This window comes from Haliotis rubra, unplaced genomic scaffold (assembly GCF_003918875.1).
Source record: "Haliotis rubra isolate DU_JTF1 unplaced genomic scaffold, ASM391887v1 Scf36, whole genome shotgun sequence".
NCBI classification, from domain to species: Eukaryota; Metazoa; Mollusca; class Gastropoda; order Lepetellida; family Haliotidae; genus Haliotis; species Haliotis rubra.
In genome coordinates this window covers 1,749,478-1,776,966 of record NW_025767035.1, presented here as the reverse complement: position 1 = coordinate 1,776,966, position 27,489 = coordinate 1,749,478, and the positions used below count along the sequence as shown (strand labels likewise).

The 27,489-nt window shown below is 37.8% G+C and overlaps 3 long non-coding RNA genes across 3 annotated transcripts in view; 2 read left to right on the top strand and 1 right to left on the bottom strand.

Moving 5' to 3' along the window:
• LOC124285366 overlaps positions 1–27,489 on the top strand; it is a 37,348-nt gene that overhangs the window by 4,901 nt on the left and 4,958 nt on the right. The gene's annotated exons all lie outside the window — the stretch shown is intronic.
• Positions 40–18,601, top strand: LOC124285365. The gene is made up of 3 exons (XR_006900801.1): positions 40–152; positions 15,500–15,511; positions 18,588–18,601. It is a non-coding gene; the product is annotated as an uncharacterized LOC124285365 (long non-coding RNA).
• Positions 84–24,214, bottom strand: LOC124285367. The gene is made up of 3 exons (XR_006900803.1): positions 24,205–24,214; positions 23,402–23,407; positions 84–178 (listed from the first exon to the last, which is right to left on the bottom strand). It is a non-coding gene; the product is annotated as an uncharacterized LOC124285367 (long non-coding RNA).

Sequence of the window (27,489 nt, the reverse complement as noted above, 5' to 3'; positions counted from 1 at the left end):
TTCATAAATTGCCAAAAGTAAAATACTCTTTGCATTTATAAGGAACATTACTTTGACTGGTGATTTTTTAAATATTTTTTTCCCCCTCCTGCGTTTAGGTTTTCTGAGGCCAAAAATGTGTAAAACAAGAAATAAAATTGGTCTGGCCTTATGTTCAAATAAAACCATGTTTCAGTATCTCCTATCTTAATCAGAGTACATGTACATGTATTCTCCTGTGTAGTACAGTTGGGTAACCCAGTGGTTAAAGTATTTGCTGAAGAACCGGATTCCATTCCCCACATTCTTACACCCTGTGAAGTCCATTCCTTGTGTCCCCCTGCTAAAAGCAGCATTAATCCTTCCAGCTCCCTCATTTGTTGTTGTTTATTAAGTTGATCTCACATTTGTGAGAACATTATTTTAATACCATTACTGTAGACCCTTGAAAAAGACTGGTGTTTTTTCACTTGATATGAGTAAAACATGCCTTAATTTATTAAAAACCATAAAAAAGGGTTAAACAGCACAGCTAGTAGTAACTTTGGTAAAGTAAAACATTACAATCACATTATGTGACAGTAAGAACTGACTTCAACAGTTGGTTTTTTTGGCATTTAAGGAGTTATTAAAGTAAAAGATAGTGCACACACTGTAAGTCAGTTTGAAATGTTTGAAATGCTTCAAAAAAAAAATTGGCCAAAAGAAAACAGACTGTAGCCATACTGCTCATCCTGATGCCAAGTTTCCATGTGTAATGATTGTGTTCAGCAGAGCATGTTTTTGACAATGGTCAACATCACGAACAACTGAAAACCTTATCAGTTTGTATGTACAATTTTTCATTGCACGCACTTGGCCTAGAAACCAAACCAAAAATGTTATATTTTTACAGGAAGGTGGTGTGTTGTTCAAGCTGGTCTATATCTTTAGGTATTCCTATTCCATTGTTGTTATATGAATATAGGTAAGTTAATGATTGTGGTATCATTAATGTTGAAGGAGTTGAAAATGAGCTGATCCATCAGACCAAGTGACCGTTAAATTCCTTGATGTGAAATGGGACTGATTTCAAACCTCAGATTGACCAATTCATCAACTTTTTAGAGATGTGCTGAATATAATTCAGGCTTAGGGATTCTGGGTTAGAACGGATCTCCAGCACTGAAGGACTCGATGACTTATTTGATTGTGTATCATGGTACCCCAAAGTATGGAACAATGGTCGTAATATCAATCAATGGTTTAGCTGGTCCAGATTTGATCATTTACAGGCAGATTGATACACTCTGAATATTGCTAAGTGCAGAATTAAACAAACACCCAAAAAATACCTTCATTGGGTTATTAGAAGTCAACAAATTAATTTGAGTGTCACCCCAGGCCTGAAATGTATCATTAAATTGATATGAGTAGCTCTGGCTTAGAGCTATATAAACTAATCAGCAGCTGAATCAGGCGGGGCTACTGATGAAGATTGCCAGGTTGTAGGTGTTATCACAGGTAAATCATCAGTGTCATGTATTCACCACCACTGATGTTGCTGTACTGGACATGTTTAATGTGGGGGTAGGAAGTGTTGTACTTATACATTATGTAACAAGTTTACCCGGAATACAGACACTGTCCCACATGGCTGTCATGACTGCTTGATCAACTTGTGTAAACAAGGGACTACATTTGACAAGGAAGTTGGTGATAAACACTAAGTCTTTTTTGTGAACGTTATGGTACCCATGTTGGCCATTGGTTCCACTCGTGCACAACAAACTTGACATGGAAACTTACAGCAAACTACAGTAATAGCGAACTGAAAGTGACCACATGTTTCAATTTGTTATAACCACATTTCCAATCGAAAAAAAAGTAAGTGGCCATGACCAGATAAAAGTTTGTCATTAAGTTCAATTTATCTTGGTTCCTTATAAACATAGTTTACTGGATTTGTTCAATCGGAATTCTAGGAGTTGGTGAGTCAGTAATGAAGCATGCAACTTTATAGATGGCAGTTTGTTTATTGCATAAAGCAATGTTTTGGTGTAGATTCTTACACCGTTATCACTTTTAGCTTGAAAAAGGTGTAATAATCTACACTGAAAAGTCGCTCTATGCAATAAACAAGAAGGTATCATCCATAAAGTTGTATGTTTCGTTCTAGTTTATTGGAGTCCACTATGTCCAGATACAAATGGGGCGTGGGGTAGCCTCGTGGTTAAAGCGTTATAAGACCCGGGTTACATGGGTACAATGTCCCATTTCTGGTGTCCCCGCCGTGAGATGCTGGAATATTGCATCCAAACTTCAGTCAGTCATTACAAATCATTATGAATGCATAGATTGCATCCTTTGATTTCATTATGTACTGTACATCATCGGTAATGACAGACAAAATAGCCTGGCATGGTGTTATCACTAATTGGAGCCCAAGATGTGTCACTAGTCTCCATTGTATGGACGACACCTTGAAGATGTCCTGTACTGAAGAGCGCCATCGGTAACAACTTGCAGGAAAATCAATGATGAAGCTGACAAGAAGGCTTAGCTTGTCATTGTAGATCTATCACCTTCCATGGCCAGGACAGACATGGGAAGTAACGCGAGGTTTACAGGGCAATTGGGTCTCTCATTTAATCATGCGTTGTAACAAGTCTTCACGCTGCCATCTCTCCTGATGTTCTGAGATCAGGCTTAGGCAGAGAGTACTATGACGTCCATGGAATGACTAACTGGTGTTATTATGGCCAAGGGCAGATAGCAGATTGTCTCAACCAGGAATCAAGTGTCTCTGTGTATAATCCATAGTTGTCTTCCAAGCACTCTGCCCCCATATAGCTGGTATATTTGTGAAACTGGTGTCACTGTAGGTGACCACATGTTGTGGCTGTTTGTCAAGCAATGTTGAATTCAAATTGTATTATAAGCCTCATTGCTATTATAAGAATCAGGTCTTTATTTTGCGAGCAGGATGAATATTTTTACAATATGAAGGAAATAAAATAGTCATACTTTCACTCTTACATTTTCCGTATCAAATCAACCTAAAATAATATATTACAATAGCAATGTGATGTTTTCTTTAGCATCTTTGTACACACAAACCTTTGTATAACTTTGTAGTGAATACCTTGGCTGTTCTGATCACCAAGAAGATACAAAGCAAGGAGAAACAAAACAGCTGAAGTGTTGAGGAAGTGGTTGGCTGTCCGTTTTCAAGCTGTTATGACCCGTGAAGATCCGGGGTAGAATAGGTCTTCAGCAACCCATGCTTGCTACAAAAGGCGACTATGCTTGTTGTAAGAGGCGACTAACGGGATCGGGTGGTCGGGCTCGCTGACTTGGTTGACACATGTCATCGGTTCCCATTTGCGCAGATCGATGCTCATGCTGTTGATCACTGGATTGTCTGGTCCAGACTCGATTATTTACAGACCGCCACCATATAGCTGGAATATGAAGGCAACTCTGCTTTCTTTGGGCTAGAAGGAAAGCTTAAACGACTGTTTTAATAAAGACAACAAAAATTCTGCAACTCAGTGAAAGGAAACAGAATTATTGCAGCCACTTCATCAGGTAAAATATTTTCCTAAAAGATGTTTGCAAACTTTGTGTCAGTAATGTTTACACACTGTAACAATCCTTGATTGTGATGACTAGGAGTAGCTTAATGAGTGCATTAATCCTCTGTAAGTTAAACATGTCTTCCCCTGGTAAATTGACGTCCTATATCCTGATATTAACCCTGTATCATCTGGTACATTAACCCTCCATCATCTATCATCAATGCAAGGCGACATCCTATCCCCCCGAAAGTTAAACCTATGTAAGTTAACACTCTGTCACCTGTGTAGTTTTCTGTGCGAGTTGTTGACCTTTAATCTCCCGGTAAGTTAAATCTCTGCTAAAGATAACCTTCTGTGACATTGTATGTTGACCTTTCATGAATATTATTGCATACATTTGCATACAGTCTGTATTTACATAAGTAATGTCATCTGTGTTCATTACATGACCCTTGCAAGGTGGGGATGACTGTCCCAGTGTTAAGGCTGCTGCAGAGTTGTATCCCTTAGTTGTACAGACCAGCAGGATAGCTTCACACTGACAGGATAAGGGGCAGTCGGGGAGCCTAGTGGTTAATAATGATAATAATAATGATAATATTTATAACATGCCTTTTCAGTATAAAGATCCTGCTCAAAGCGCACAATCTGATCATTATTACCCTGGATAACCCAAGCTGCCTGTTAGGTGCTAGAGGGTTAATAGTCCCACCGGGTACCCATTTTCTGCTGGGTGAACAGAGGCAATTTTGAACAAACTCACTTGCCTAAGGTGAGACCATATGTATCACATGTGCTCCTGGTTAATGTGTTTTCTCGTTGTTCTGAAGTCCTGGGTTTGATTCCCCACATGGATACAGTGAGTTTGTAAAGGCCATTTTAGGTGGCCCCTGTCATGATATTGCGGGAATATTACTACATGTGGCATAAACCCGAACTCACTCACTCACTTGTATCATGTGCATGAGGATATACATTTTTGTATATTTTCATCCTTACAGGATCTGTGGTCTAACACCATTCCAATTCTCATGGGTTTAACCATGGTGACAAATGTCTTCATAATCTCAGACATTCTTCCCTCATAATACTGACATGAACTTGTCCAGCTCAAAAGCTATTTAGATCAGTAACAGATGTTAAACTCCATATCGCTTACTCACTAATCATGATTTGTCGTGTGGGTAAAATTCAGGTCTACATTTAATCTATTTGGGTTTTCCACAGCAACACCATCAGTGTGTGCTGACCTGGCACATAGTTCTCGCTGTATCTTGTTATCTTATCACTGTATCTGATGTAAGAAAAACTATATAATGTTCCACTGTCATCACGCCAGTCTCGAACAGTACAACTCCTTATGAAATCCTATTAATCATGATCGATATGCACGTACAGGTTAACAGCACAACTGCATGGTGAACATGACCAGCGATATTGTGCACATGTGGGGCTAATAGCACCACTCAAAAACTGCTGACGTAAGGGAACACTTAGCCCTCATGACTAAATCATCATGTATGATAAAAAACAGTGGCAACCTCTGTGACAATAGACACCAATGCCATGGTCCCACCCTGGGCATATATATTATTCACAGATAGATGTGTCAGTTCTGCATATATACACCACTCGGACAGCCGATAATGGATCATTCATGACATGCTATGGTGTGCTGATAGACAGTTTACATTCAAGAGGCCTTGAGGATCACCATATGTGATGAATACCATTGTGAATGAGTTGCGGATATTTTCAATATTATACACCTGAAAATAAATCCTTAACAATGCCTCATGTGTGTAAACCATGACAACTGGAACGTAATGTGAGTAGGTGGATGTGGTTGGTATGGTCAAGGTGCAGATGTGTTGAGTTTGTTTCCATAGTAAGATTGTGTAAATCGATGTTGCTGCTGTTGCAAGCGAGCCTAGATTCACCTGCAGATTTGTATAGGTTACTAGGGCGGTGGGGTAGCTTAGTGGTTAAAGCGTTGGCTCGTCACGCCGAAGACCCAGGTTCGAATCCCCACATGGGTACATTGTGGGAAGCCCATTTCTGGTGTCCCCCTGCCGTGATGTTGCTGGAATATTGCTAAAAGCGGCGTAAAACCAAACTCAGTCAATCAGTATAGGTTACTGGTATAGTGGTTTTGCATTAATTAATGGGGGCCTGGCCCACTGGGATATATCAGAAATATTGGTGACTCCACCTTTGGGCAACTGTAACATATATCCAATTGATGCCTCTACCTTTGGGCCTTAGTGATATATCCATGTGATATTAGTGCCTCCACCTTTGGGCCATAGTGATATATCCATGTGATATTAGTGCCTCCACCTTTGGTCCATAATGATATATCTATGTGATATTAGTGCCTCCACCTTTGGGCCATAATGATATATCTCATATTAGTGCCTATATCATATCCATGTGATATTAGTGCCTCCACCTTTGGGCCATAGTGATATATCCATGTGATATTGGTTCCCCTAACACAGAATTACTGAACTACACCTTTGGGACAAAGTGTTATATCTAACACATTACTGACTGCACTGTCATAAGTGACTGTAATATATGAGTATGTGAAATACTACTGACAACACCTTTGGGGCACTGTGATATATATGATGTGAGCTCATCTACTTTATACCAATTCATTCAGATTCATTTAGAATTTTAAAAATATAGAACTGTCCAGAATGAATTCAGTATTACTGGATGTTTTATGTCTGTCAGCAGTGTTTTGGTCCAACACATGAAAGGGAGCTTCATTGAGGAAGTGGTTGTATAAACATTTACCCTGCTGGCTGGTGGACGGAGTCTGGCAGTAGCATCTCCAAGCTACTCTCCACATCATATGACCAAAACAGACTGATGTATATATACAGGAAAGGTTTACATATCCTACTTTCAACATTATGCGGTCCAAACAGACTGATGTATACAGGAAAGGTTTACATATCCTACACTCCACTGTTTGCGGCTAGGACTAGGTTTCAGGATGGCAGCAACAGACTCATAAAAATTCCTCAGATCACTTTCAGTTTTGTTATAACAGCTATGAAATTGTATAGCTGTAAATTTCAAATCTTGAACAGGAAACAAACAAATTAAACATGAAGGATGTGCCATGACTGCGAATTGTGACAGTAATGAATTAAAATGTTTTAAAATTGTTTCAATTAAAATGGAACCTTTTAGATCAGTTTTAGTATTCAGTTCTATTGAAGCCAATTTTTGGGTAGTAATTCTGGTATAATTTGAAATTGGTTTAATTTTGTTTGCTGGGTATTACACATGAATCTGTTTCTGTTTGAGTGAGAGGAACAGGATCTGACCATTAGAGAGCTAGTGAGCCTGGAATTGCTTAATTACATGCAATATATTAATTACATGCAAGATATTAATTACATGCAAGATATATAGCTCATCATCAGGAGAGTTAGCATGTAAATGTCAAATAAAGGAAATGGTTTTATTGATATAAAACAATCATTCTAACAATCACTATTAATCATATCAAGGATGTAATTGGTACAGAGTTGTTGTCTTTGTACGTACACTCACATTGCCTGTATCGTGGAGAAGCCGGGACCAAGTGCATGCATGAAAGTATCTGTGGAGTAGAACGTCAGCAAATAGCATTGGACAGGGATGTATTCCTGTGCATTTCTACATACCAACATTAAACATGAATTGTTTGCATTGTCATGTTACAGTAGACAAGTGGGCGTATGGAAGTATTTTTTTACATGTAAATGTCAATGAGAAGCTGGTTTGAATATCTGTCCAAATAACTGGTAAAATGTAAGCTGGCAATTTTATGTGGGAAGTGACAAGTGGAGGTTTGGGAAGGGTTGGGGTGGGGCGGGGTGGGGATATATTGGAGACAAATTCAACCTGAACTGGAACCCATTGTGCAATAATCTTGGTTAAAATGTAGAAATGTAATTCAAACTAGTAGGACAGGTCTATTAAGTTCCTTAGTTATGGCATATGAGGTTTCAAATAGTACATTGCAGGTTTCAGGTTTCAAATAGTACATTGTGGGTTTCAAATAGTATATTGCTGGTTTCACATAGTACATTGTGGGTTTCAAATAGTACATTGCAGGTTTCAAATAGTACATTGTGGGTTTCAGGTTTCAAATAGTACATTGCGGGTTTCAAATAGTACATTGTGGGTTTCAAATAGTAAATTGCAGGGTTTCAAATACATTGCTACATTGTGGGTTTCAAATAGTACATTGTGGTTTCAAATAGTACATTGCAGGTTTCAAATAGTACATTGTGGGTTTCAAATAGTACATTGTGGGTTTCAGGTTTCAAATAGTACATTGTGGGTTTCAAATAGTAAATTGCGGGTTTCAAATAGTAAATTGCAGGTTTCAAATAGTACATTGTGGGTTTCAAATAGTACATTGTGGGTTTCAAATAGTACATTGTGGGTTTCAAATAGTACATTGTGGGTTTCTGGTTTCAAATAGTACATTGTGGGTTTCAAATAGTAAATTGCGGGTTTCAAATAGTACATTGTTGGGTTTCAAATAGTACATTGCTGGTTTCAAGTAGTACATTGCTGGTTTCAAATAGTACATTGCAGGTTTCAAATAGTACATTGTGGGTTTCAAATAGTACATTGTGGGTTTCAAATAGTACATTGCTGGTTTCAGATTTCAAATAGTACATTGTGGGTTTCAAATAGTACATTTGTGGGTTTCAGGTTTCAAATAGTACATTGTGAGTTTCAGGTTTCAAATAATACATTAGAACATGGAAAGGACATTTTTTAGTGGGTAGCAGATCTCCATGATAATTGTTTAAAGCAACTATTTTAAGGACCATGCCTATCATCCATGTTTTGATGGTCGGTGGGACATGAAAAAACATTCCCTACTTTTTTCATACAAGAGCAAGCAGAATAGTAATAAAACTGATTGGGTTGAAGTTATTAAAACAGCATTGTAGATTTGACTTCCGTGGGATACTGAACGATTCGGTGAGTCACAACTAACAGGGAGGTGTTTGTATTGGCGAGCTTTGTGATGAGCTTTCCCGGAGTTTGAAGGTGATATTGAAAGGGGTATTATGACATTTTCTAATATCCCATTTCAGGTTTAGCTGAAATGATGTCTATGTATAAGATTAGCACTTTATAAAAAGGGAAGGGTTCAGCTTACTAATGTACTCATTTGTAAGGGTCCTTCTTCCGCGGTGTCATTGACCTTTACAATTTGTGGAAATACCCAGGATGATCAGAGGAATTAGATACTGAACAAACATAGCAGAAAACATGCCTGACTGACGGATAGCCACTGTTTACAGACGCTGTTCTGTCTCCGTGAGACAGAATATGATTGGTGATTCGTAGCGAAACTGTATGAAAATGTATTGCATATGCATTATTGAATGAGTGAGTTTGGTTTTAATGCCATTTTAGCAATATTCCAGCAATATCACAGCAGGGGACACCAGATTCTGTTTGGAAAGGGCTCTACACAATATGCATTATTGAGATAGGATCTCTAAGCATTGATGGATTTTTCATGGAAGAGACACATACCGGTAGTAATGTGAAAGTAAAATTTCATCCTGAATCTGAGCAGACGTTTTGACAAATTGGTAATTGGTTTGGACAGAATGTTGGATTACTTGGATGTTGGTTTCGTCAGATTGTTGGTTTACTCATATGTTGGATTAGGCAGATTGTTGGATTACTCAGATGTTGGATTAGACAGATTGTTGGATTACTCAGATGTTGGTTGAGACAGATTGTTGGATTACCCAAATGTTGGATAAGATAGATTGTTGGATTACTCAGATGTTGGTTGAGACAGATTGTTGGATTACCCAGATGTTGGATAAGATAGATTGTTGGATTACTCAGATGTTGGTTGAGACAGATTGTTGGATTACTCAGATGTTGGATTAGACAGATTGTTGGATAACTCAGATGTTGGATTAGACAGATTGTTGGAGTACTCAGATGTTGGTTGAGACAGAATGTTGGATTACCCAGATGTTGGATAAGATAGATTGTTGGCTTACTTGGATGTTGGTTAAGACAGAATTTTTAGGGAGAATGTCTGGTTTCTGAAGTTGGTTTGGATGACCCTTTAGTTTAGAAAGAATGTAAGACCTATAATGTTTGAACCAAGTTGTGGTGAAGAGGTCATACTGAACAGAAAGGTCTGTTTTCATAATTAGATAATTAAGTCTTGAAATAGATGTAGATTCTGTTTGAAGCTGAAGTTTCATTTTGTCATTGGAACTCCCTACTTGGAACTAAAACCAGACATGTACTATTTATTCCTACTTTGTTGTTTGAAGGAGACATTGTCCAAAATGCAAGAAAACTGCTAGATCAGTTCACAAAAATATCTTGCTGAACAGTAAATATTTGATAGTGCTTGTCTGATACCTTTCACAGAGTAAGGAAGACTCAATTAGGCTTTGAGTAGCTCCAGTCTGGCTGGAAGCTACAGGCTCTCCATGGTCGGTTAAAGGCATACTACTGAAAACAGCATTGTTCGTGTGATGCTGGATTGTTAAAGGCATACTCCTGAAAACCCAACACTGTTCACAAGATGCCTTTGCTGAATTGTTAAAAGAATACCCCTGAAAACACAGCATTATGCACAAGAGTGCTTTTGCTAGATAGTGTAGCCCTGGCTAGACTCAAGGCATTCCATTATCTGTTAAAGGCTTACCGGTACTATTCAAAACACTTTCACTGCTGGATTGTTAAAGGTGTACTCATCAAAACAGTTTGGTACACTTAATGCCTTCTACTGAGTTGTTAAAGGTATACTCTTTAAAGTAAAGTATTGTACACTTAATGCCTTCTACTGAGTTGTTAAAGGCATACTCTTTAAAGTAAAGTATTGTACACTTAATGCCTTCTACTGAGTTGTTAAAGGCATACTCTTTAAAGTAAAGTATTGTACACTTAATGCCTTCTACTGAGTTGTTAAAGGCATACTCTTTAAAGTAAAGTATTGTACACTTAATGCCTTCTACTGAGTTGTTAAAGGCATACTCTTTAAAGTAAAGTATTGTACACTTAATGCCTTCTACTGAGTTGTTAAAGGCATACTCTTTAAAGTAAAGTATTGTACACTTAATGCCTTCTACTGAGTTGTTAAAGGCATACTCTTTAAAGTAAAGTATTGTACACTTAATGCCTTCTACTGAGTTGTTAAAGGCATACTCTTTAAAGTAAAGTATTGTACACTTAATGCCTTCTACTGAGTTGTTAAAGGCATACTCTTTAAAGTAAAGTATTGTACACTTAATGCCTTCTACTGAGTTGTTAAAGGCATACTCTTTAAAGTAAAGTATTGTACACTTAATGCCTTCTACTGAGTTGTTAAAGGTATACTCTTTAAAGTAAAGTATTGTACACTTAATGCCTTCTACTGAGTTGTTAAAGGCATACTCTTTAAAGTAAAGTATTGTACACTTAATGCCTTCTACTGAGGTGTTAAAGGCATACTCTTTAAAGTAAAGTATTGTACACTTAATGCCTTCTACTGAGTTGTTAAAGGCATACTCTTTAAAGTAAAGTATTGTACACTTAATGCCTTCTACTGAGTTGTTAAAGGCATACTCTTTAAAGTAAAGTATTGTACACTTAATGCCTTCTACTGAGTTGTTAAAGGCATACTCTTTAAAGTAAAGTATTGTACACTTAATGCCTTCTACTGAGTTGTTAAAGGGTATACTCTTTAAAGTAAAGTATTGTACACTTAATGCCTTCTACTGAGTTGTTAAAGGCATACTCTTTAAAGTAAAGTATTGTACACTTAATGCCTTCTACTGAGTTGTTAAAGGCATACTCTGTAAAGTAAAGTATTGTACACTTAATGCCTTCTGCTGAGTTGTTAAAGGCATACTCTTTAAAGTAAAGTATTGTACACTTAATGCCTTCTACTGAGTTGTTAAAGGCATACTCTTTAAAGTAAAGTATTGTACACTTAATGCCTTCTACTGAGTTGTTAAAGGCATACTCTTTAAAGTAAAGTATTGTACACTTAATGCCTTCTACTGAGTTGTTAAAGGTATACCTTTTAAAGTAAAGTATTGTACACTTAATGCCTTCTACTGAGTTGTTAAAGGTATACTCTTTAAAGTAAAGTATTGTACACTTAATGCCTTCTACTGAGTTGTTAAAGGCATACTCTTTAAAGTAAAGTATTGTACACTTAATGCCTTCTACTGAGTTGTTAAAGGTATACTCTTTAAAGTAAAGTATTGTACACTTAATGCCTTCTACTGAGTTGTTAAAGGTATACTCTTTAAAGTAAAGTATTGTACACTTAATGCCTTCTACTGAGTTGTTAAAGGCATACTCTTTAAAGTAAAGTATTGTACACTTAATGCCTTCTACTGAGTTGTTAAAGGTATACTCTTTAAAGTAAAGTATTGTACACTTTAATGCCTTCTACTGAGTTGTTAAAGGCATACCTTTAAAGTAAAGTATTGTACACTTAATGCCTTCTACTGTGTTGTTAAAGGCATACTCTGTAAAGTAAAGTATTGTACACCCTTAATGCCTTCTACTGAGTTGTTAAAGGCATACTCTTTAAAGTAAAGCATTGTACACTTAATGCCTTCTACTGAGTTGTTAAAGGCATACTCTGTAAAGTAAAGTATTGTACACTTAATGCCTTCTACTGAGTTGTTAAAGGCATACTCTTTAAAGTAAAGTATTGTACACTTAATGCCTTCTACTGAGTTGTTAAAGGTATACTCTTTAAAGTAAAGTATTGTACACTTAATGCCTTCTACTGAGTTGTTAAAGGCATACTCTTTAAAGTAAAGTATTGTACACTTAATGCCTTCTACTGAGTTGTTAAAGGCATACTCTTTAAAGTAAAGTATTGTACACTTAATGCCTTCTACTGTGTTGTTAAAGGCATACTCTGTAAAGTAAAGTATTGTACACTTAATGCCTTCTACTGAGTTGTTAAAGGCATACTCTTTAAAGTAAAGTATTGTACACTTAATGCCTTCTACTGAGTTGTTAAAGGCATACTCTGTAAAGTAAAGTATTGTACACTTAATGCCTTCTACTGAGTTGTTAAAGGCATACTCTTTAAAGTAAAGTATTGTACACTTAATGCCTTCTACTGAGTTGTTAAAGGTATACTCTTTAAAAGTAAAGTATTGTACACTTAATGCCTTCTACTGAGTTGTTAAAGGCATACTCTTTAAAGTAAAGTATTGTACACTTAATGCCTTCTACTGTGTTGTTAAAGGTATACTCTGTAAAGTAAAGTATTGTACACTTAATGCCTTCTACTGAGTTGTTAAAGGCATACTCTTTAAAGTAAAGTATTGTACACTTAATGCCTTCTACTGAGTTGTTAAAGGCATACTCTGTAAAGTAAAGTATTGTACACTTAATGCCTTCTACTGAGTTGTTAAAGGCATACTCTTTAAAGTAAAGTATTGTACACTTAATGCCTTCTACTGAGTTGTTAAAGGTATACTCTTTAAAGTAAAGTATTGTACACTTAATGCCTTCTACTGAGTTGTTAAAGGCATACTCTTTAAAGTAAAGTATTGTACACTTAATGCCTTCTACTGTGTTGTTAAAGGTATACTCTGTAAAGTAAAGTATTGTACACTTAATGCCTTCTACTGAGTTGTTAAAGGCATACTCTTTAAAGTAAAGTATTGTACACTTAATGCCTTCTACTGAGTTGTTAAAGGTATACTCTTTAAAAGTAAAGTATTGTACACTTAATGCCTTCTACTGAGTTGTTAAAGGCATACTCTTTAAAGTAAAGTATTGTACACTTAATGCCTTCTACTGTGTTGTTAAAGGCATACTCTTTAAAGTAAAGTATTGTACACTTAATGCCTTCTACTGAGTTGTTAAAGGCATACTCTTTAAAGTAAAGTATTGTACACTTAATGCCTTCTACTGAGTTGTTAAAGGTATACTCTTTAAAGTAAAGTATTGTACACTTAATGCCTTCTACTGAGTTGTTAAAGGCATACTCTTTAAAGTAAAGTATTGTACACTTAATGCCTTCTACTGAGTTGTTAAAGGCATACTCTTTAAAGTAAAGTATTGTACACTTAATGCCTTCTACTGAGTTGTTAAAGGCATACTCTGTAAAGTAAAGTATTGTACACTTAATGCCTTCTACTGAGTTGTTAAAGGCATACTCTTTAAAGTAAAGTATTGTACACTTAATGCCTTCTACTGAGTTGTTAAAGGCATACTCTTTAAAGTAAAGTATTGTACACTTAATGCCTTCTACTGAGTTGTTAAAGGCATACTCTTTAAAGTAAAGTATTGTACACTTAATGCCTTCTACTGAGTTGTTAAAGGCATACTCTGTAAAGTAAAGTATTGTACACTTAATGCCTTCTACTGAGTTGTTAAAGGCATACTCTTTAAAGTAAAGTATTGTACACTTAATGCCTTCTACTGAGTTGTTAAAGGCATACTCTTTAAAGTAAAGTTTTGTACACTTAATGCCTTCTACTGAGTTGTTAAAGGCATACTCTTTAAAGTAAAGTATTGTACACTTAATGCCTTCTACTGAGTTGTTAAAGGCATACTCCTTAAAGCACAGCATTGTACACGTTTCAATAGGTGATTATTTTTGGACCTATTAAGGCCCACTCAGCTCTGAGATTCCTGTACTTAGAGGCATACTTCTAAAATGCTCATTTGACAGTACTGGCTGCTTTCTGAAGAAATACTGTTAAAAAATCCTTTCAAATCAGGCAGTTTAATTTGTAAGCCACAAGGATATATTTCGGCCTTTACAGTGATATAACCTTGGTAAAATTATTCAACATTTGATTCACAATTATTTTTCTACATCATGAATATTGAAAAATAGACCAGAATATTATTTCATGGTTAGATAGATATGAACTAAGTGATTTTTTAAAAGAAGTTTTCCTAAAAAAAACACCCCAAACATATATTTACCTGTGTAAATTGTATTGTTTTTCCACCTGTCCATGTGCTATATTTTGTTAATTGAATTGTACTCTTGGTCATGTGGCCATAAGTACTGAAGAAAGTTCTTCTTCTTTTTCTTGCTTTCAGGTTTGTAGAGCTCTAAATGGAGCCAACACGTGGGAAATAAGTGAAACAGTGTTAACACGATATCCTTCCAACAGTTAGTAGCGTCATCAGTTTTGAAACATGTTGATATGAAACATTACTGCTGTCATTACAGAACTGTCTGCTGTTTCATAAAACATTAACATAAAAGTAGAATATATAGGGGCTATATCCATTTCCCACAGATTTTTTTTATCCAGCAACAGGTGTCAATATGATTATGATGAAGATCTTAAATATTTTACTAAAAGGTATAGGTTTCTGAATTTTCTGAAGTTTTCAGTAAAATGGTATGATTGATTCGGCATGACATCATGGTAGTTTGGTAGTTGTGTTGCATGACCTTAATAAAGTATGTCGTAATAAAGTATGATGTACAAAATTTCTGTGACTTGTACAGAACAACTACATAACTAATATTATGTGACTGTTTTGCATCCTCGTGCTGTGATGATGCAGTAATGAAAACAAACACGTATGGTAGGGCTTGTTAAAACTAATTTCTTGTCATTCATTACCATCCTGCCTCAAATGTTGTTTAATTTTTTACGCACTTTTAAGAAACATTTCATTTTTCATTCAGAGTTTGTGTTTTAACTGTATTCCAACTTTTAGCACCTCAACAACAGGGTCTGTGTAGAGGTCATGTAGTATTTTAAAATAAATTTGTTCAGGGCTCCAGATAAGGGCCGTATCAGCGTATGTACGGATAAAAGATATGCACGATACGGTAGGAAATAATTTAGAAAACGTAGCAGATACGCACCACAGCAATGGTGTACGGTCTTAGAATCATAATTACAGACGTATTTATCTGAAAAAAAGTATTGTTTTATTGTTTATTGACCTGTTTACACAAGAGTAGCAATGTTGTGGTGCATATATGAAACGAAACACAATATTACTGATAGTCCATTAGCTTCCATTCAGTACTCTAAACGTACACTTAAGGTTTTCCAGTACTCAATATTGAACAAATAAGGAGTACATACTCCTGATGTTGAAAAATTATCTGGAGCCCTGTTTGTTAGAACAAAACAACTTAAAACATACTGATGAAAACCTCCATCCTGTTTCAATCATTTAAAAAAAAAAAGAAACACACAAGAAACTATTTTTAACCCAAGTTAACTTGTCTACGTTGGCCTTTATGTAGGGGGTAACAAATATACATAAGTGGTTATAGACATTCACCAACAATTTGATGACATCTGATAGTACACTCAGTGTGAAAACGCATACCTGTCAGTTCTGTGAGATTGTGTATACAACAGACCTCACCCCTCATGCAAGTCTAATGTAATCCCATGCTTGACAGACTTTGCTGTTATTTTGTACTGGTTCAGTATGTGAGAAAGCAGTTGGAGTTTATCGGTTCAACCTTCAGCATGTTCGGTGTCACAGAATGTTGTCACCCCTGATTCGTGTTTGACAGCTCACCAGGATTTGACAGGTGATGTTTAGACATGTTGTAAACCATCTGATCACTGTCTTCTGCATGGACTTTCACGTGATGTATTTATTATCTTAAAAATAAAGGTGAGCTACATAGATTAAGGATTCCTCCCTTTCACTCCTTCAAAGGCATTTCTTACGCTCAGTGCTTGTCAACAATTCAGCAGATGATCCTGATTACGGGAATCACAATTATATTTTTAGTAAAACTTGGATCTTTTAGTCTGTAGTTTGTCAAAGTTTGGCCTAGTAATAAATATCCTGAACAGGCTTTCTTATTGGGTAAATTTTGAAATAATCTCAAATGCACTCTTCAGACTGTTGGGGATACAAGGAAACAGCTGGGTTGTCTTCCTTCCTTACTGAAATTGTGTTTTGCATGTGACCAAAAACTGTTTGTGTGGTTTTGTGGTTTCATTTGATCAAGTTATACATAACTTTAACAACATTTTAGCTTGATTACCATTAACAGTAAAGTTTAATTTCACACTATAAAGACTTTTATTAACCTGTGTTAATCTTTTACATTAAACATTATTAGACTCTTCTTACATTTTCAATAGTTAAAAAAATATTTTATGCTAAATATTATGCCCTATCAGGACCCTGATAAAAGAACACTCTCTTTGATAACTGCTGTTTTACTTATAACTCGTAAATCACACCTGAAAGGCAATATGATCCAAGTATAAAGACATTTGTGTAATAGTAATTACTCTGGCAGCATCACCGCTAAGGTTAAGGTAACCTTTAAGTGTAACCTTTGCCTTATGTGATGAGTGAGCATGGATGTCTTGGGGCTAATGCAACCTTGATGTGGCCTAGGGTCTGATAGCTGTTAGTATGCAGATTCTGTAGCCTTGTGAATCAACTACACATCTTAACACTGATTGAAACAATAGATTTGTGTTGAATCTGGCCTTCAAGTGTGACTCACATGTTACACATAGGGAACAATGTGTTACCCACGCAATCCTAGTCATCACACTAATGATGCTGCGATTTACCTGAACTTCTGTTTATAATAAGCAGTGTTAAGCCAATCTCACTCTTGGTAATATCAGTATTTACAGTCATATACTTTTTTAAAAATAATAGTGTACATGCTAGTCTCACAACACGTGTTTACAGATTTATAGGCTAGATAGATATAGCATATCTTGGTCAATATGTCAGTGCCCACAGACCCACTTTCTAAAGTGATATCAGGTTTTAATTATAATTACTGGTAATATATGGACAAAATTTGAAAGTTTAAAAGTAAATTACAAAAATAATTCTAATAAAACACATGATAATATTTAGATGTTTTCACTCAGGTTTTATTTTGTCTGTAGAAAGAATTAAAAAAAATTCCTGACCATTGTTTTTAAATAATTTCCTCAACTGAATGACACAAATATAATTTAAAAAGTATTTGTTAAAATTTTCTGTGTAATTTAGAACTAATCAAATCACAGTAATCACAGCTGAACTGAAAATTGTATCAGAAAGGAAATATTGGGATGCATTTGGGTGTGTTTGTCTTTTTAGGTTGATCAATATTTGTGTATGTGACATTATTTTCTCTGTGTAGATAACAGCCAGGAAGTGAAACTATCACTATGGCCAGATCAGGCACCTCTGTCTGAACGAGTTTCCAGTCCGCTTTCAGTTGGAACCTCAGACAGGGGATGGGTGATGGGGAAGTTGAATAAATACTTCATGTCAATTCTTTTAATAAAAAACATTTAAGTGACAGTATATTGATGGTTTGGGTGTTTAGATATCATGCATTCATTTCTAAGTGTGACCAGTGTTTGCCTTTAACCCTGAAAAGCTGCAGGCCCTAAGGACCTAGAACCACAAAAAGTTGTGGGTCCTGATCAGAATGTATAGGCCTATATTTTAATTAGCTGACGCCGTCGGTTCCAAATGAATTCCCGTGCTTCAAATACTCAATAACACCCGGAAATTGGCCAACACATGATGTTTATCGACATTGTAAACACAAAAGTAAACCAAAAGGTCCACACACGTTTTTGTGTCTGCACTCATTGACATAGAGTACGGGTACAGCAGTGCAATGTCATCAGCCATCCGTTTCGGCTGTCTCCCATGGTAGCATGTAGAACTGCTCATTTGTGACGTCATTCGGACTTTACGTCACAATATGATTTGAATGACGTCATCTCAGCTGACGACGTAACAACACGATGGTGTGAGCGATGTTTGTACCTGTATTAATACGCAGCGAATTTCCGGGAATCGAATGCCATTTGATCAAGTTTTTCAACCAATCAGATTAAAGAACACAGTGACTTTTGGTTTACAATATGGAAATAATGCTCTTAGTTACTTCAGTCGGCTTTGGGCCTTAATTTCGAACGCTGAGTCTGACATCACATCTTTTGTTCATTGACAGTTAAGTCCTCAAACCGAAACAGTAGAGCCATGACGAGGAGGTCGTCTACCCAATACCTACAGAATAACTGACTTCTGTTTTTATTACAGGCAAATTGAAGAGAAAACTTGTTTGTTTTTTGTATGAAGGAGTATCAAAATACTAATTAACAGCTTGATTGGATAAGAAGCCAGAGTATTTATGAGAGCCACGATTACAACAGAGATGCTGCGGTCACGTGATGCCGATCAGTTCACAGCACACGTCATCATCGCCTGATCACACATATGATAAAGTATAACCACAAGTTCCTTCACTCTCTGCCTCAGAGATGTGATACCTTTTCAATGAGCTGTAAATGTTTGCTCAAAACATGAAATGTAGCCATGATACATGTATTATATATCCTAGCCTTGCTCCGAGGCTGTACTGAATGCTAAGCTCATGGATGTATATATAGTAATTCTATCCTTTAATGAGGCAAGTCTAGATAAGGGGACAGAGGATAATTTAAGCTATCAATTATTACCTTAGAGTCTTGGGCAAGTCTGTGTATATCCCTTCCATAGCACTTGTTGCAGTTCTAGCATTTTTGTCTCAGCTGACACCATTCTTGAGAAAAACAAAACAAATAAAAACCAGAGCCTAGTCAGGTTGATGAGTCTGTCAAGGGAAGTCATGGTTTTAGCAATGAGAAGTCACTTGACGTGAAAACAGTTTTTGCCAGTGTAAGCAGCTCATTGAAAACTTAACTAATCAGCACATTTGGCTGCCAACTTTTTCGTTGTTTATATACTTTACTCATAAACAGGAGGATCTGAATGGTGCCAGCAAGCTTGTTGTTAGACAGTTTCCAATGTAGCAGCCAAATGATTGACCTTCCTTGTTAACTTACGAACAACTGCTTCTGTGTTTTACTTTAAACTGTGTATTGAATTGTAAGATTTAATTATCATTCAATTACAGAAACCAATATTTCTTGTCAAGGATTTGGTAAATTAATGTGCTTGTGCATCCAATGGGACACAGTAGTGTTTTTCTGGGTCTATTGTACACATTTCTTTGTACTGAACACACATTCCTGCATCATGTAAAGCCCTGACTAATAACTGCTGTTATTGTAGCTCTAACTGCTTCTTCTACTACTACTACTGCTACCATCACTACCATTACTACCATTACCACTGCCACAACCACTACTACACTTCTACACCACTACCATTACCACTACTAAACCACTACCACCACTACCATTACCACTACTACACCACCACTACTACACCACTACCACCACTACCACTAGTACTACACCACTACCACCACTACCATTACCACTACTACACCACCACTACCACCACTACTACACCACTACCATTACCAGTACTACACCACCACCACCACCACCACCACTACTACCACTACTACCACTACCACCACTGCCACCAGTGTTCTCCAGCCCTGCGTTAAAGTGACAGTGTTTCGGTCATGAGGGCAGTATCTCTTGTTGCCCTGGCCCCAGCCCAGGTCAAGATAGCCAGCAAATGAAGCAGATAATAGCGATACAATTACTGTAGCTGATTTAATGTCAACATGGCTAAGTGTGAAACTGTTTACACAGCTCAGTAGCTCTTTGCCAGCCAGTGATAGAACGCCATGCAACACATAGTATTGCCAGGCTGCATGTGCTCAGGCTTGCCTGTAACGAATTTCACCAGGACGCTGGTTTTGGTTATTTAGTTATGCAGATAATTATGTATATCAGAGGCTTGGGATTTACACAGAATATTTTTGTTAGGAAATATTTGAGTGAACTTTTGAACTTGATAACTACTTTGAACATAATCTTGATTGGAAAAATTAATTAACCTGTTCCCAAGAAATCAACCAGTTATAGTCTGGGTTAGGACCGAAGGAAAATTGTATTCTTTTAACTCACTGACTCACTGACTTGCTCGCTCAGCAGCCTGATCACTCACTCAACCACCGGACCACCCACTCAACCACCCACTCAACCTAACACTCACTCACCTAACCACTCAACCGCTCCCTCACACAACCACTCCCTCACACAATCACTCACTCACTCACTCAACCAACCAACCACTCACTCAACCACTCACTCACTTAACCATTCAACCGCTCCCTCACACAATCACTCCCTCACTCAACCACTCACTCACTCAACCATTCACTCAACCACTCTCTCAACCTCCCATCCCTTCAAGAATATGATTGGTATAATTAATAACAGTCCTTTTCCCCTGCAAAACCTAAAAGACAACACTAAGATGTATTGCACAAGCAAAACTATTCAGTGAAAACAATATTTTTTATATTTATTTTCCCCAGTTCCACTTTAAGAACTAGTGGGAGCAATGTACAGGTCTACTACACTTTGATTTTTGAAAACCTTGGCATGGATGTCTTCATGAAAAGATAGACCTTGGCACCACCCCAGATACCTACTCAAATTGAACACACGAGGAACATGGTAATATCTTAGGAAATAACAGCTTGCTTTCATGTATAAATTAGCATAGAGCATTTCAGATAAGAGGTTGCTAAATATAGAAATACATGTCAGCATCATAACTGAAAGAGTACTTTAAACATATTAATATTTTTACTGTTATTGAAATCTTCATCAAATTCATCCGTTGATACAGACTTATGATAAGTCCACCATTTTGATAAGCCATTGCTTGTACATACATGGCAGGAGAAGAAAAGGTGTAATGGCCAAGGCCTTTTCGACTAACAACCAGTCTCTGAAATGAACATATTTTACAGAAATAAGACAGTTCATAATAAAAAAAAAAATATATAATGAAAAGGATCCCTGAAACTTTCTTCCTTTTCAGAAACTGGACATCTAGACTTGCCACATAATCTAGGTTTGCATGGGCTTTCTTGGATATGTTTGTTTCAGGGTCTTATATGATAAACTAAATGCCTGTATGTGGTCTATGAGGTGTGTAACAGGGAATTGTTATCTGCCCTTCGCTGTTTTAGTAAAAAATTTTAAAATCTGGACACCGGTTTCCAGTAATCATGTGCACATGTGAAACTTCGTTTGCTGGATTAAAAGTTCCTAATTAGGCAAGAAGAACTACACAAAATGAAATGTCATATGTATTGATTGACTGCCCCAATATAAACAGATCAATGCGACCGTGACACAGCATGGAGCTGATCAGTAAGTCATGGACTCATTAGGGATACTGATTGACTTCTAAGAAAAGAAATGTCTGATGGTTCCCTGGCAGCATGGCTGCTCTGTGATAAGGGATGATTGGAGCCACCATTAGGATTATGTAGTAAAGCATACTGATTCATGAATCATTAAGATTTCAAGTTACTCCAGTTAATGTAACAAGATCTCATCATGACAATGATAACAAATCAGAGATATGCTTTTAAGAGTTCAGTTGACAGTGCTGCATGAAATAATCTTTTTTAGTTGAGATCGTGCAGTGAACTGCTGTACGTGCATATAATGAACTGATTAATGTAGAAAATTGTTTTTATACACGATACCATTTCTTAGAAAGTTGTCAGATGTGACAGACGTAAAATTATATTGGGATTAAATGTTCTCAGTAAAGAACAGATTCTAGTACTTTTGTTAGGTTGAGTCCCATCCTGGATTCAATCCCCCACCTTCAGAGTCAGGTACCTAATCGCCAGTACATAAAGTAAGCGATCTAATCCATTCAGTCACACTTTACTGAGAAGGCGTAATCCCAAATTTGACATATGTTATATATATAGAGGATACTAAACTCGCTTCCGTGTAATACCATTTTTATTAAACGAGTTAATGGTTTGATGCTTAATCTTTCACGAGTTTAATAAAAATGGTATTTCACGGAAGCGAGTTTAGTATTCTGTTTATTACTCTCCAACATAAACTGATAGAAACTGCCTACGAAGTGTGATGACTCTCAGCTTTCCACGAGTCAAGCAAGGTCTAATACCACTGTGCCAGAGTTATTAGCATTGTAACCATTATGACGTCATACGTCTAGCGGTATTACACTAGTGTTATACTGCCGTAAAAATATTACACTGCAGTATCTTCCACTGGCGAGTAAGAAATGTTATTATGCATGTATTGTCTCGATGAGACACATGAAATTATTCATAGAGTGGATCATCAACATGGACTTTGTGTGTACTGGTTAACAGGGAGTAGTGGGCCATGGACTCCTCAAGGGTAAAGCCTGACAAGCAGTGTGCTGCAGTTGGGAAGACTTACTACCTGGGTATCTTTGTCACATCTAGGGTTAAGGAGTGGATCAGATAAACATGTATGTTTGTAAAAGGGTGATTGCTGGCAGGTGTTGATGAAAATGATTCCTCCCCTGTCTTCAGGATAATGGCTGCTGGTTCTCACTGCTTGATATACGGAAGCGGCCTGGCTTACATTTAGGGTTACGGACACTATAATATGCAGATTCTGGCACTGCATGACACACATGACTCATGACACTGCATGACACAGGGCTTCTGACACACAGGGCTTCTGACACAGCATGACACACAGGACTTCTGACACTGCATGACACTCAGGACTTCTGACACAGCATGACACACAGGGCTTCTGACACAGCATGACACACAGGGCTTCTGACACAGCATGACACACAGGGCTTCTGACACTGCATGACACACAGGACTTCTGACACGGCATGACACACAGGGCTTCTGACACAGCATGACACACAGGGCTCTTGACACTGCATGGCACACAGGGCTTCTGACACTACATGACACAGTGCTTCTGACACTGCATGACACAGGGCTCCTGACACTGCATGACACACAGGGCTTCTGACACTGCATGACACACAGGGCTCCTGACACTGCATGACACACTGGACTTCTGACACTACATGACACAGGACTTCTGACACTGCATGACACAGAGCTTCTGACACTGCATGACACACAGTGCTTCTGACACTGCATGACACACAGGCCTTCTGACACTGCATGACACACAGGGCTTCTGACACTGCATGACACACAGGGCTTCTGACACTGCAGGACACACAGGGCTTCTGACACTGCATGACACAGGGATTCTGACACTGCAGGACTCACAGGGATTCTGACACTGCAGGACAGACTGGACTTCAAATATGTATAGGTCATTATGGCCTGCAGTAAACGTGTGTTGGTGTACTTATCACAGTAAGTTGCATCATTTCTGTGTCATTTTTTTTTTCTTCCATCGTACCCATTTGAGGGATAATGTGTTACTGAAACCAGCTTTGAGTGACCAGAATCTTACCAGACACACTTAGTGAACTAAAGTAAGTAGTCACATGTTTTACATTATGTATGAATTAATACATTTAACTGAGTCTTAAGTTCAAGTGTAAAGTATTTTCAGAATTGACTCAGCAACCCCTAAAGTCTATGGATTCTGATGGGAGCCTGGAGGCATATTATCATTATTTCCAACACAGTGTGACATATAAGAACATGAAGATACTTACTTTTGCCATTGAGTATATGTCTGACCTGATCCTCAAGGGGTTAAACCTGGCAGGTGTGTGTTAATTTCTGGGTTGCTATTCCCGCATATCCTACCAGGTGTCTGGTGGTAGACCACAGTGTGTACTATTTGGGGCTGCACAAAGTTCATCCCAAGTGGAACTGATACAGAAGCTAATGGGGAAATGTCCCTCTGAGACTTAGCCTTTGATGATGGTGTATCACTGGAACCATGTCTGTTTAGTTACTTCGTCACTGGGTGTGCTATTGGAGATACAAACACCTGGCTGAAGTTTAACACCAAGGATTTTTTTTGTTTTAATTTAAGTTCCATTTTTAAAAATTTCAAATATGTAAATGGAAGTGTGTTATCTAGAATATATTGCGTACTGATGTTCAAAATAGTATATAATTGCCTTTTTGAGTAGGATTATTAGTATACTGCTGTGTTGTGTATATATATCTTTTCAGATCAACTCAATGTGAGAGGATTCCCAGCGTGATACTGATTTTAGATGCCTACTGCTTTGTTTTGATCTATAAGCTTGTGCATGTAGCTGGCAAACTGTGTTTGATAATACGAGGAAAATCTGTCATTCGAACCCACAAACATTGGTTTCAGTCATCCCTATAGGACAGAACTCGGACCAGAATGTTATGCATTGTTAAACAACGAACACAGTTCTCCAAATGATGAATGATAGCATTAAACATGAATAACGAAAATTTGATCAATCTAAAACATTTGGAACTTATAACCCCTTTAAGTATGTTATGGGGTGGTTGGGTAGCCTAGTGGTTAAAGCATTCGCTCGTCACACGGAAGACTCTTGCTCGATTCCCCACATGGGTACAATGTGTGAAGCCCATTTCTGGTTCCCCCCCGCCGTGATATTGCTGGAATATTGCTAAAACTAACTTCACTCACTGTCATTGTTTAGTGAGGTGAGGTGAAATTGGGTTTAACGTCATACTTGAGAATATTTTACTCATATGATGACATGCATGCGTGTGTATGTGTGGGCGCGGGTGCTTGTACTAGCCCAGACTTAAGCTGGTTTTATAGTGCTAGCCCACTGAGATGCCATATTGCAGTTAAGCAAGAATACCCCACTCAGACACATTATACTGACTCCGAGCCGACCAGTCTTTGTTGTACCCATTAATGCCGAGCGCCAGGCAGGGACCAACAAGTACCATATTTAAATGTCATTTGGTATGACACGACTCAGGGATCGAACCCACGACCTTACGCTCTCCGGGCGGACGCTCTAACCACTACACAAGAAAGGACTCAGATCATGTTTAGTGGGGACTACATCACAATCTTGTCTGCTTAGTCACCATGATGACATCTTCTTGGCCGCACATTCATACGTCTCATGTAATTTTCATGAAAAACATATGAACTTCCTTATTGTCAGAATTGTGATGAATCATTTTTGACATTTTTGTAGAAATTATGTAATTTTTAAGAGTTTAAGCTAAGAATTTTATAATATAAACTCAACTGAAGGTGCTGAATTTAATTTCTGGTTTTATTCATATATTATCATTTAATGTCCAGTTTAATTCTTCTACCTTAAGACATACATTCTGTGTTAAGACATTATTTCTTGGAGAGTGATAATTAAAGCTATTTGGTCTTGTACAGACAGAAAATTGCTTTCAGAAGAATGAAGCTCAACTGTTGAACTGAGGAATTCAATTTGAAAGTTATATTATGAAGGAAGACGAAAAGTAACTACAGTTTCAAATTAAAACAGTTATCTTTGGTAATGGAAGGCCATAGAAGAATCAACACTTTCAGATCAGCAGAGCTCCAAAAGATAAGTTTTGCAAAATCAATAACTTCCATAGATTCCACAGCGCATTGGATTGAAAGAAATGTTTTAATTGAAAATGATGTTTAGAAAGCCATTGTTACTCATGAAAAGGCTGCTAGTTGATAAGTGATACATGGTGTGTGCGATCTTCTTAACATCAGTCTTTGACCTTGAGCCAGGAGCATGACCTCCTCAAACAAAGGTCACCACCTAACAAGTTCACACCAGTCTGTTTTCATGTGTTTGTCTGAGTAGTTCACAGCCCTTGGATGAGGCAGATGGTCTGTAAATCTCCTACTGCCTCAGGATCTGCCAATAGTTTCTGTCAGACCTCTGTGGTCTCGCTGTAGGTCGGTGCATGGTTCAATCCTATGTCACCTCATACCAAAAGAAAATGTTGTACTTGATGATACCTTGCCTTGTGCTCCGTATTGGGGAATTATACCAGGACTGGTCAGTTCGGAGTCCTTGTACTGCATCTGATTGGAGTATTCTTGTTCAACTGCGACATAGTATTTCAATGGGATATCAACAGTAGTTTGTTAACCACATGTTTGTTAAACCACAACCACCCACTCACACACGTCTATTAAACCACACAGACCCACTCACACACGTCTGTTACACCACACCCATCCACTCACATACATGTCTGTTAAACCACACCCACCCACTCACATACATGTCTGTTAAACCATACCCACCCACTCACATACATGTCTGTTAAACCACAGCCACCCACTCACATACATGTCTGTTAAACCACACCCACCCACTCACATACATGTCTGTTAAACCACAACCACCCACATGTCTGTTAAACCACACCCACCCACTCACATACATGTCTGTTAAACCACACCCACCCACTCACATACATGTCTGTTAAACCACACCCACCAACTCACATACATGTCTGTTAAACCACACCCACCCACTCACATGTCTGTTAAACCACAACCACCCACTCACATACATGTCTGTTAAACCACACCCACCCACTCACATACATGTCTGTTAAACCACACCCACCAACTCACATACATGTCTGTTAAACCACACCCACCCACTCACATACATGTCTTTAAATCACACCCACCCACTCACATACAAGTCTGTTAAACCACACCCACCCACTCACATACATGTCTGTTAAACCACACCAACCCACTCACATACATGTCTGTTAAACCACACAGACCCACATGTCTGTTAAACCACACCCACCCACTCACATACATGTCTGTTAAACCACACACACCCACTCACATATGTGTCTGTTAAACCACACCCACCCACTCACACACATGTCTGTTAAACCACACCCACCCACTCACATACACGCACATACGTGTCTGTTAAATCACACACACATGTCTGTTAAACCACAACCACCCACTTACACACGTCTATTAAACCACACAGACCCACTCACATACATGTCTGTTAAACCACACCCACCCACTCACATACGTGTCTGTTAATCACCCACCCACTCACACACGTCTGTTAAACCACACCCACCCACTCACACATATCTGTTAAACCACACCCACCCACTCACACATCTGTTAAACCATACACACACACTCACATACATGTCTGTTAAACCACACCCACCCACTCACATACGTGTCTGTTAAATCACACACTCACACGTCTGTTAAACCAGACCCACCCACTC